We start from the raw sequence: 10,448 nt of genomic DNA on the forward strand, positions 1-10,448 counted from the left end.
GGTCCCAGAACCTACTCTTCCCTCCAGGCCCCAGGTCTCCCCTCCCAATGCCACTGCCCCACAGACATCAGGGCAAATGCACCGCGGTCCCTGCCGTCAGCATCATCCAGGGTCCAGGCCAGAGCAAGCGTTTAGGAGTCCCTGGAAGCCTAGCTTGAGAGCGGCAAACCAACCACTCTTTTCTAGATACCAACACAGCCATTGTGGCAAAGGCCCAGCACAGAGTGGAGAAAGGTGGGAGAAGAGGATGTTGGGGCCAGAATCCACAGCTCAGCACTGGCCACAAACCTGTGCCTCTTACTCAGCAAAGCCCAGACTGGATCCTGCCCCCTCCTGCAGGAAGACCCTTGCTAGGCCTAAGTCCAGGTTCCCAGCTCCCTCCAGCCGGGCGGCCTCACCCAGTAGCCATTTTCCTCACCCCTAGAGGAATATATCACCGCCTTCGCCTTGGCACTTTGCGGGGGAATGTTTTCTGTCCCTGTAGATGGGGCCATAAGAAGATGGCCTTGCTTGCCTACGTGGCTCAGCGCCCATGGGGTTAGGCCAGACATCTCCAGAGAATCACATTCCATGCTTGTGATGAGGCCACTAATGCTTAAAACCATTTCTGTTGACCCCTCATGTTTGCCCTGTGTTTTTTTTTATTGTTGTTGTTATTTTAGAACCAGTAATGATCTTTTCTTCAAAAGCAAATAGAAAGGCGCCCAGGTTATGGTGCAGTGGGTTAAGCCATCACCTACATACCATGGAGACCCAGGTCAAGTCTTGGCTGCTTCAATTCCACTCCAGCTCCCTGCTAACGTGTCTGGGAAAGCAGCAGAAGATGGCCTGAGTCCTTGGGCCCCTGCACCCACCAGGGAGACCCAGATGGAGTCCAGGCTCCAGGCTTCAGCGTGGCCCAACCCTGCCAGTTGAGGCCATCTAAGGAGTGAACCAACAAATGGAAGGTCTCTCTGTCTGTCTCTCCCTCTCCATCACTCTGCCTTTCAAGTAAATAAAATAAATCTTAGGAAAAAGAATGGAAGATAGAAGGCTGTTATCAGGTCCATTTCACAAAACTGAGCTACAGGTAGGGAATTGACTTGCTGCAGGCTGCGTGGTTAGGAGGGAAGCCCAGTGCTTTCCAGCTTCAGTCCCAGAGAGTGGCTGCCAGCTGGACTCCACCCCCAGGAAGAGTTTGCTGACTTCCTTGAGCCTCGGAGCTGGGGCTCTCGTGTGTAAGACAGCAAGACAGGAACCTGCCTCCCTCTCTCTGGAGCTGCTGTAAAAACAGAAGGAGTTGAAGTGGGACGAGTGCTTGGCACACGGCCCCACGCACAGTGAGTGCTGAGTGCCCATGAGCGCAGCTCTTTGTGTCACTGTTACTATTCTTATTTGTGTCCTATAGCCAAGCTCCTTTCGTCTATTCCTCTGTCTACCTCTATTGTCCCACACAGACTTTCATGGACTTTATTCTGGACACAGCTTGGCATTTTCAACTCTAAGTTTACAGGACAATCTTTTTAAAATTTATTTAGCCTAGTAACTTTTAAAATCAAGTATAATTTCTATAAAGTATAAAGTATAAAGTAAAAATCACCCTTTGTAGTGCATAGATCTGTGAGGATTCTTTTAAATGTTTATGTGTTTGAAAGGCAGAGAGAGAGAATGCACAATTTTCCACCTGCTGATTCACTACAGTCCAGGCTGGATGAGGTCAAAGCCAGGAGCCAGGTGAGTGGCAGGAAGGCAGGTGCTTGAGCTGACCTGCTGCCTCCCGGGGTGCACATTAGCGGGAGCTGGATTGGAAGCAGAGGCAGGACTCCATCCCAGGCATCTCAATACCGAATGTGGGCATCTTAAGAGACGGCTGAACCCCTGCACCACCACGTCTGTCCCAGCTGTGAATTTCCTCAAACACTATGTCATTGCCACACAATGTAGATTGACAGTGCTCCCCCTAGAACTCCCCCAGGCCCCTTCACGGTCAACCTTTCCTACCCACTCCAACCTCTGGCAAACACTGATTTATTTACTGGCCCTACAGTTATGTCTTTCCCAGAATGGCATATAAATGGAATTAAACAGTTGGAAATATCTTCGATTTGTTCCTGGAAGGGAAAGGACATGTAAAAATATACAATACTGATTGATAGCACCTGTATGGAGTTGCTTAAATCTGGCTTCTTAGCAAAGTGCATTTGTGACTCATCCATGTTGATGCATGTAAAAGGTATTTATTGCTTTTCACTGTGGAATAATATTCCATTGTATGAATGGACCACAGTTTACTCACCACTGGAAAACAATCCTGGGAGAGGCACCAAGACAGTAGAATAGGCAGGGAGCTTATTACTTTAGTCTAAGGGAAGATAGTGTAAAAAAAGTGGAGAGTGCAGTCTCAGGGAAGAGTTAGGGAGAAAATGGCACAGGAAACTGCTTGAAAATTAGAGGGAAGCTGAGGACCTACATGGAGGGTGTGGACACACACAACTCAGGATCCCAGCAGCCAAGAGCCTCAGCACCAGCTTTGGAGAGTAAGGAGAGACCAGACTGCAGCAGCCCAAGCCACTGGTGATAACTGTGCAGAAAGAGGGTGGCATGAGTCTGGCTTGGATCCCTTTGCGGGACAGTGCACCTGTCAACCTAGAGGGAAAAAAAGGGGGCACGCTTCTTTCTCCCCAACCACCCAGCACTGTAACAAGCTGAGAGTAGGTGGGTGCCGTTTTGGACATACATAACAGCTGCACTAGCTCCTATCTGTGCGCCCAGCAACCAGTTGAGAGGAGACACCCAAGTCTGGCTGGGAGAATTGACAAGGGGCTGGGTGCTTGTGACTGTGGGAGCCTTGTGTGCTGGGACTGTGAAAACACTGTGGCAACGTGTGAGGGTTCATGGTGTGGCTGGGTCTTTGGGTAGTCACTGTGGGCAGCTCCACATGCTTGGGGCTCCTTGGTTCCCTGGTGAGGGTCATTGCTGTGGGATCTGTGCTCACACTGAGGACTGCATGGATCCTTTGTGTGGTTCCTGTGGCAGCATGGATGAATATTGTACCCACTGGGGCTAGCGCTCAGGCATTGATCTCCTTTGAGGAGAGGCGGTGAACATGGGACTATGCCAACAAAGCTGAACAAACCTCCCCTCTGATTAAAAAAAGAGAGAAAGAGAGATTTACCATGCCCAGTTTGAGAGTCACCTTGGACACCCCCCTCATCCTGGAGCACTGAACAGAGCTCCCTGGCCACACCCAGCACACACCTCAGGGTATTCACTGAAAGAGCAGACACTCCACTAATCCAGAGAGGCGGAGTCCAAAGATAAAAGCCATCACGGGTTGGGGGGTGGGGGGACAAGTGTCTCCGTAAATGCCTAAAAATAAATGCAGCAATTCGAGAAACAGAACAAGGAAGATAACATGACACCCCAAAGGAACACAACAACTCTTCAATACCAGAATGTGAAAATGCGGAGACTGACAAAATGCCAGAAATGGAATTCAAAACAATTGATCACAGGATTACGTGGAAGTAATCAGAAGCAAATTCACAAACGGAAGAAATCCATACATGATATAAAAAACAATTTCCTCATGAAACTGAGATTTTTTAAAAATCAAATCAAAATGAAATGTTAGAAATGAAGAATTCAATAGAAAAATTAAAAATGCACTGGAAAGCCTTAACAACAGTATCAGTGAGGCAGAAGAAACAATGTCCTAGTTAGAAGGCAAATCTCAGGAAATTTTATAGTCAGACCAAAAAAAAAAAAAAAAAAGAAGAAATTAGAAAACTGAAAAACAGTGTTGGAGATGTATGGAATTCTATCAAACAACCCAACACATATGTCTTAGGAGTTCCTGAAGGTGTGGAAAGAGAGAATGGATTAGGTCTTTTTAGGGAAATAATTACAGAAAACCTCCCTAAACTGGAGGAAAAAAAGGAAGCTCCAAGTACAGGAAGCACAAGAACCCCTAGCAGACATTATCAGAAAAGATCTTCACCACGACACATTGTAGTCTCTCTACAGTATAACATATAGAAAAGAGTGTGAAATGTACATGAGATAAATGCCAGATTATTTTCAGAGGATCTCCAATTAGATTCACAGCTGACTTCTCATCAGAAACCCTACAGACTAAGAGAGAATAGCAAGATATATTCCAAGTCTTAAGAGAAAAAAAACTGGCAACCCAGAATACTGTACCCTGCAAAGCTCTCGATTATGAACAAAAGTGAAATAAAGACCTTCCATAACAAACAGAAATTGAAAGAATTTGTCACCACTCTTTAAGCCTAACTAAAGATGCTTAAGGATGTGCTACACACAGAAACACAGAAACATGGTCATCACTATGAAAGGTGAAGGCAGAAAATCTCCCAGTACAAAGAAAATCCAAAGTAAACCACAGGAATATTTATGGAAAAACAGCAGGGCCCAGTTGCTACTTAGCAACAGTCACCTTGAATGTAAATGGCCTCAACTCTCCAGTTAGAAAATACAGACTGGCTGAATGGATTAAAAAACAAACCCATCTATTTGCTACCTACAAGAAACACATCCTAGCAACAAAGATACACTCAGACTCAAAGTGAAAGGATGGATGTGGCCGGTGCTCTGGCATAGCGGGTAAAGCTGCCGCCTGCAGTTCTGGCATCCCATATGGGCACTGGTTTGAGTCCCAGATGCTCCCTTTCCAATCCAGCTCTCTGTTATGGCCTGGGAAAGCAGTAGAAGATGGCCCAGGTCCTTGGGCCCCTGCACCCATGTGGGAGACCCGGAGGAAGCTCCTGGATCCTGGCTCCTGGCTTCGGATTGGCGAAGCTCCAGCCATTGCGGCCAATTGGGGAGTGAACCTGCAGATGGAAGACCTCTCTCTCTCTCTCTCTCTCTCTCTCTGCCTCTCCTTCTCTCTATGTGTAACTCTTTCAAATAAATAAATAAATATTTTTTAAAGAAACCATGAAGAGCCTTTAAAAAGAAAAAAGAAAAGAAAGGATAGAAAGATATCCATGCTAACAGAAACCAAAAAAGAGCTGGTGTAGGGATCCTAATATCTGACAAAATAGACTTTAACACAAAGACTGCTAAAAGAGACAAAGAAGGGCACTATGCAATGAGTAAGGGATCAATTCAACAGGAAGATGTGACTATAATAAATGTATATGCACCTAATTACAGAAATGTTAATGGATCTAAAGGGAGACATAGACTCAAACACAATAGTAATGGGGGACTAAAATACCCTACTCTCAGCAATGGACAGATCAACCAGACAGAAAATCAGCAAGGAAACAACAGTTAGTCAACACTAGAGATAAAAAATGGACCTAACAGATATCTACAGAACTTTTCACCCTCCAGTAGCAGAATGCACATTGTTCTCACCAGTGCCTGGAACTTTCTCTAGGGTAGACCACAGGCCAGGCCAAAAGCAAGTCTCAGCAAAGTCAAAACATCAAAATCATACCATGCATCTTCTCTGACCATAATGGAATGAAGCTGGAGATCAACACCTCAGGAATCTCTAGAGCATATGCAAACACATGGAGACTGAACTACATGCTCCTGAATGAACAGTGGGTCACTGCAGAAATCAAAAGAGAAATTAAAAAACTGCTGAGGGGGAAACACTCATTTGGCCGGCGCCACGGCTCACTAGGCTAATCCTCTGCTGCGGCGCCAGTACTCCGGATTCTAGTCCTGGTCGGGGTGCCAGATTCTGTTCCGGTTGCTCCTCTTCCAGTCCAGCTCTCTGCTGTGGCCCGGGAGTGCAGTGGAGGATGGCCCAAGTGCTTGGACCCTGCACCCGCATGGGAGACCAGGAGGAAGCACCTGGCTCCTGGCTTTGGATCAGCGCAATGCTGGCCGTAGTGGCCATTTGAGGGGTGAACCAACAGAAGGAAGACCTTTCTCTCTGTCTCTCTCTCACTAACTCTGCCTGTCAAAAAAAAAAAAAAACTGTTGAGGAACAGTTTTTTGGTTTTTTGTTTTCTTAGTATTTGTTGAACTCTTTACTTAGTATAGAGCTAACCTGCTGTGTATAAAGTTAATTGAAATAGATCTCAGTAAAAAATAAGAATGGGAATAGCAGAGGGAGGAGGAAGGGTGGTAGTGGAGGTGGGAAGAATCACTATCACTCTGTTCCTAAAGTTGTATTTCTGAAATGCATGAAGTTTGTGTATTTTAAATACAAGATTTCTGGGGGAAAAAAACCAATTTGGGTTGTTTCCAGTGTTTCATGATCAGGAATAGAGCTGCTATAAACATCCACATACAGTTTTTTATAGCACTATGAATTTCATTTCTTTTGTGTAGATAACTCAGAGTAGGATTGCTGGGTCGTATACTAAGTGGAATTTAGTTTTATATGAAACTGCCAAGCTGTTTTACAGAACGGCTGTGCCACTTTTCATTCCCGGCAGCTATGCATAAAGAGTGCCAGCGGCTTCAGATCCTCACCACTATTCAGGACTTTTAGGACTGATGCTTCCCCTGTGTAAAGCCACAGGTGCACAGGTATCTCATTGTAGCTTAAATTTGCATTTCTCTAAGCGTGTCTGTTTTAGTGCATGGTTCCGCATATTAGTCGTGCTGCCTCCATTCTTCCTTTCTCCCTACTGGGGGTATCTGGCTTACTCAGATTATTCCACAGCCAAGTGAAACAGAAATAGGTAACCTTTTCCCACTCTCCAGGCATCAAGTTAGGTTGAGCCTTATCAGTCACAGAGACCCCACGATTGTCCAGGATTAGCTTAGATGAGGCTGTTAGCTAAAGTCTGTTCTGCAGAACTTGAGGCCAGTCTATTAGGGGACTTCTGGGAAAGATTTCATTATCCTGGATGAACATGAAATGACAATGATGATGATGATGAAGATAGACAGAGTGTGTGTGCGTTTGTGTGTGTGTGTGTATCAGAGGCCTGCAAAGACATCCAGGAATTGAGGGGTCAAGAGTCCAGACAGGGGCCGGCGCTGTGGTGTAGCAGGTTAAGCTGCCACCTGTGACCCCAGCATTCCATTTGGGCACCCATTCAAGTCCCAGCTGCTCCACTTCCAGCCAAGCTCCCTGCTAATGCACCTAGGAAAGCATCAGAGGATGGTCCAAGTGCTTGGGTCCCTGCACCCATGTGGGAGACCCAGAAGAAACTCCTGACTCCTGGCTCCTGGCTTCGGCCTGCCCCAGCTCCAGCTGTTGCGGCCATCTGGGCAGTGAACCAGTGGATGGAAGATTTTCTCTTTCTTTCTCTCTCTCTTTCTACCTCTATCTCTACCTCTCTCTCTGTGTAATTTTGCTTTCAAAAAAACAAACAAACAAACAAACAAATTTTCAAAACAAAAAGAGTTCAGACAGAAGGGAAGAAAATTACATCCCCTTAGGATATTTTCCTTTTTTTTTTTTTGCACAGGATGAGAGGCTGAGAAGCCAAGAGGTTTAGGTGGTTTTGTGGGGCTGGGAGGATCTGGTCAAGTTCAGGGCTACCAGAGCCACCAGCACAAGATCCCTGTGAGACAGAGGCTCACGGAAGCCTCAGCACCAGCTTTCCCCTCGGGATATTTGCCAGTTCTTAAGATGTTTAGAAGAGGGGGCTGGGAAATCAAGACGAGAGCAACTAAACAGCAGTGTGGGGCATTCTTGGCACTCACAAGGCAAAGCTGGAGTTCAACGTCCAGCATGGAGCAGAGGTCCTGCCAAACACCTCCGGCTTTCAGCTGGAACCACAACCCAGGAACAAGGGGTGACATCACGCCCTCGTGTGAACAGTGCAGCTTCCAGACCTGCCCTAGAGAGCCCCTGGCAGCCGAGGGCCACCCAAACGGCAGACACCCCCAGCAGGTGGGGGACGGGAGCGTGATTCCGGCCTGGGGATGGAGGTGGGCACTTGTGGTGTCCACCACGGCAGGGAAGAAAGGAAGCGGGCACTTCGCGGGCTGTGAAGGGTAGGTCGGCAGTTTCCAAGAGCACCCCCTTCACTCCTGACCTCTTGTCTGGAGGGAAGCCTTGTGTCTGGATGCTTGTGATGAGGCTGTGACTGGCCAGTCTGCTCCACTTTGAGTCAGGGTCCCTTTATCCAGCTCCATGCTGTGCACCAGCCAGCAGGTGCCAGAATCCCTTAGACGAGGTCCTTGGAGCTTAGGTGCTGTGGAGCCAGCGAGGGACTAGATAGTGAGACAGCACCTGCAGAAAGCTACCTTATCCACCATGACAATCCACTACGTGATGGGGCAGGGTATACAGGTGGAAAGGGTGGGCAATGTCCTTACTTCCATGGCGCTTCCACTTGAGTGGCAAGGGGGGAAGAAAATGGGAAAGGAGTTAGGCACTATGAGATACACCGAGTGAAGACCAAAAGGAGTTGTGCAGTGACAACACGGAAGCGACTTCAGGGAGGGTGATGAGGGAAGACTTCCTGGAGGAGGTGGCATTTCAGCAGAGTTTCAAATAGAGGGAGGGGGCAGCCTGAAGACGAGCAGGGGGAGAGTGTCAGGGTGCAGCGAACAGGAGGAACACTAAGAGGAGAGCAAACTTAGGCTGTAGGAACACTAAGAGGAGAGCAAACTTAGGCTGTAGGAAGCACTCATTGAGAACTCAGTGGCAGGGAGACACAGAGGGAAGGAGGCAGTGGCTAGAAGTGACTTTGGGGAAACAGCAACGCCTGATCCCAAGGACCTTAAATGAGGAGTCTGGATTTCACTCTAAGGGCAACAGGAAGCTGTAGGTGGTTTTAAGCCAAGGAAGGACATGGTGAGATTTCCGTCTCCTAAGTTTCCTTAAGATTCTAGCTGAGGTATGGCCTGCAGGAGTCCATTCTGCACAGGAACAGAGGGCACGACAGGATGCCAGTGGGGAGGCGTCTAGAACTGGGCTGGGGCGGCCTGGGGCAAGGCAGTGGCCACAGGATGCAGAGCAGCTGGGAGACCATTCCGGTGGGTCCTAATTCTCCTGTCCGCCCGCAGCCCCCTCCTCTGTGTGTAACTTCACAGCCCCTGCTCCTTTACTCCGGGTTAGCTTGGACAATGGGCTGCCAGCCCATGGGACACTGGCAGAGGCAAGCGTGAGCCTGTGCCCTCGGGGCTCGCTCACTCCAGGCCTCTGCCATCACCACATCCTGGGCCAGCCCCAGGAGGACGACAGCCATGGACAGCTACCCCAGGCCAAGGTCGACCCACCTCAGCCCACAGTCCTCCACCCCCAGACACATGGCTGAGCCCAGTGGGGATGAGCAGGGCTGCCTCACCTGCCCCCCGGCGAGCACCGACAGACTCGTGGGCACTGAGGTTGTAGCTAGTGGGCAGCAGCGGCACTGCAGACGGAGACGTGGGGCTGCCCTGAAGATAGAGCCTCCTGAATGTGCCAGTGGTCAGCCTGGGAGAGTGAGAGCCGAGGGGCAGGTGGGGAGCCCTCCCGGGATGCTGGGCGGTCGGGGAACCCTAAACCAAGCTGAGCCACAGACGGAGTCCAGAGGCCGGCAGGGGAACAGGTTTGTTGGAGAAAATCAAGAGCCTCATTCTCTTTGCTCTGAAAGGCATTAGCGAGCCACTGAGCAGGGAACTGGGCTCGTCCATGAGACGGGGACACAGTGGAGGGCCTTCAAAGGTATACTCTCTTTGCCCAACGCATGCCCTGCCTTGGGGCTTCACCAAGGCCTCACCAAGAGCTGGGCTTACCCACATGCCTTCTGTCCATGCTGTTCCCAGAGAGAAACAGACCGGTTCTCCCTTTTCCAGTTGCTAGGACACTGATCTGTCTGAGGAAGGCGTGGGAACATCTGGTTGGCGGGAACTGAGCTTCTGGGAATTTCTGGTGGAGCTGCAATTCCATTGTGTCCTCAGCTGATGGCCACAGCTCCACAGCTGGGCAGGAGCTGGGTCCCGATGGCCACGCAGGCAGCAGCACAGGAGAGCAGGCCAGGGCATGACTATAGTTAGCACCAACCGAACGCCAGGCCTGTGCTGGACACAGTCAGGTGGATTCCCACATCCACCCCAGAGGCCATCGTCCTCAGAAACCACCTTGCTTCATCTTGCTTTGTCCTCCGTCCGAAGGTACCAGATCTGGGCCTGTGCTTACCCAGCTCCCTCATTAGAACACAAGCTCCGAGGGGCTGCTTCTTGGTTTTGTTTATTTCTGTACCCTGCAGTAAGAGGGTGTGACGTTATGGAGACGTGGTCAGACGCCTGGCACTCTGAGTTCTCTGGAGCATGGGCGATCAGGGGGATGGGCCCAAGGTTACCAACTGCTCCACCTGTCGGGGTGATGTCAGGTTGGTCCTGCCCAAATTCACCTGAATGCAGCCTCACAAGCTTTCGTCCTGGCCACCAGCTGCTTGCCAGGCTCCAGGCATGCTCAGCACGTGGCGGGGGTCCTGGAGCTGAGACACGTCCTAGCGATGATCCTCACCAGTTACCCACACGGCAGCCAGGTGCCCACAGGCCCAGGCCTCTTGTCCAGACCCCAGTGGCCTCCTTCC

This window comes from Oryctolagus cuniculus, chromosome 10, assembly GCF_051225735.1.
Source record: "Oryctolagus cuniculus isolate XC-2025 breed Fujian yellow rabbit chromosome 10, ASM5122573v1, whole genome shotgun sequence".
Classification (NCBI taxonomy): domain Eukaryota; kingdom Metazoa; phylum Chordata; class Mammalia; order Lagomorpha; family Leporidae; genus Oryctolagus; species Oryctolagus cuniculus.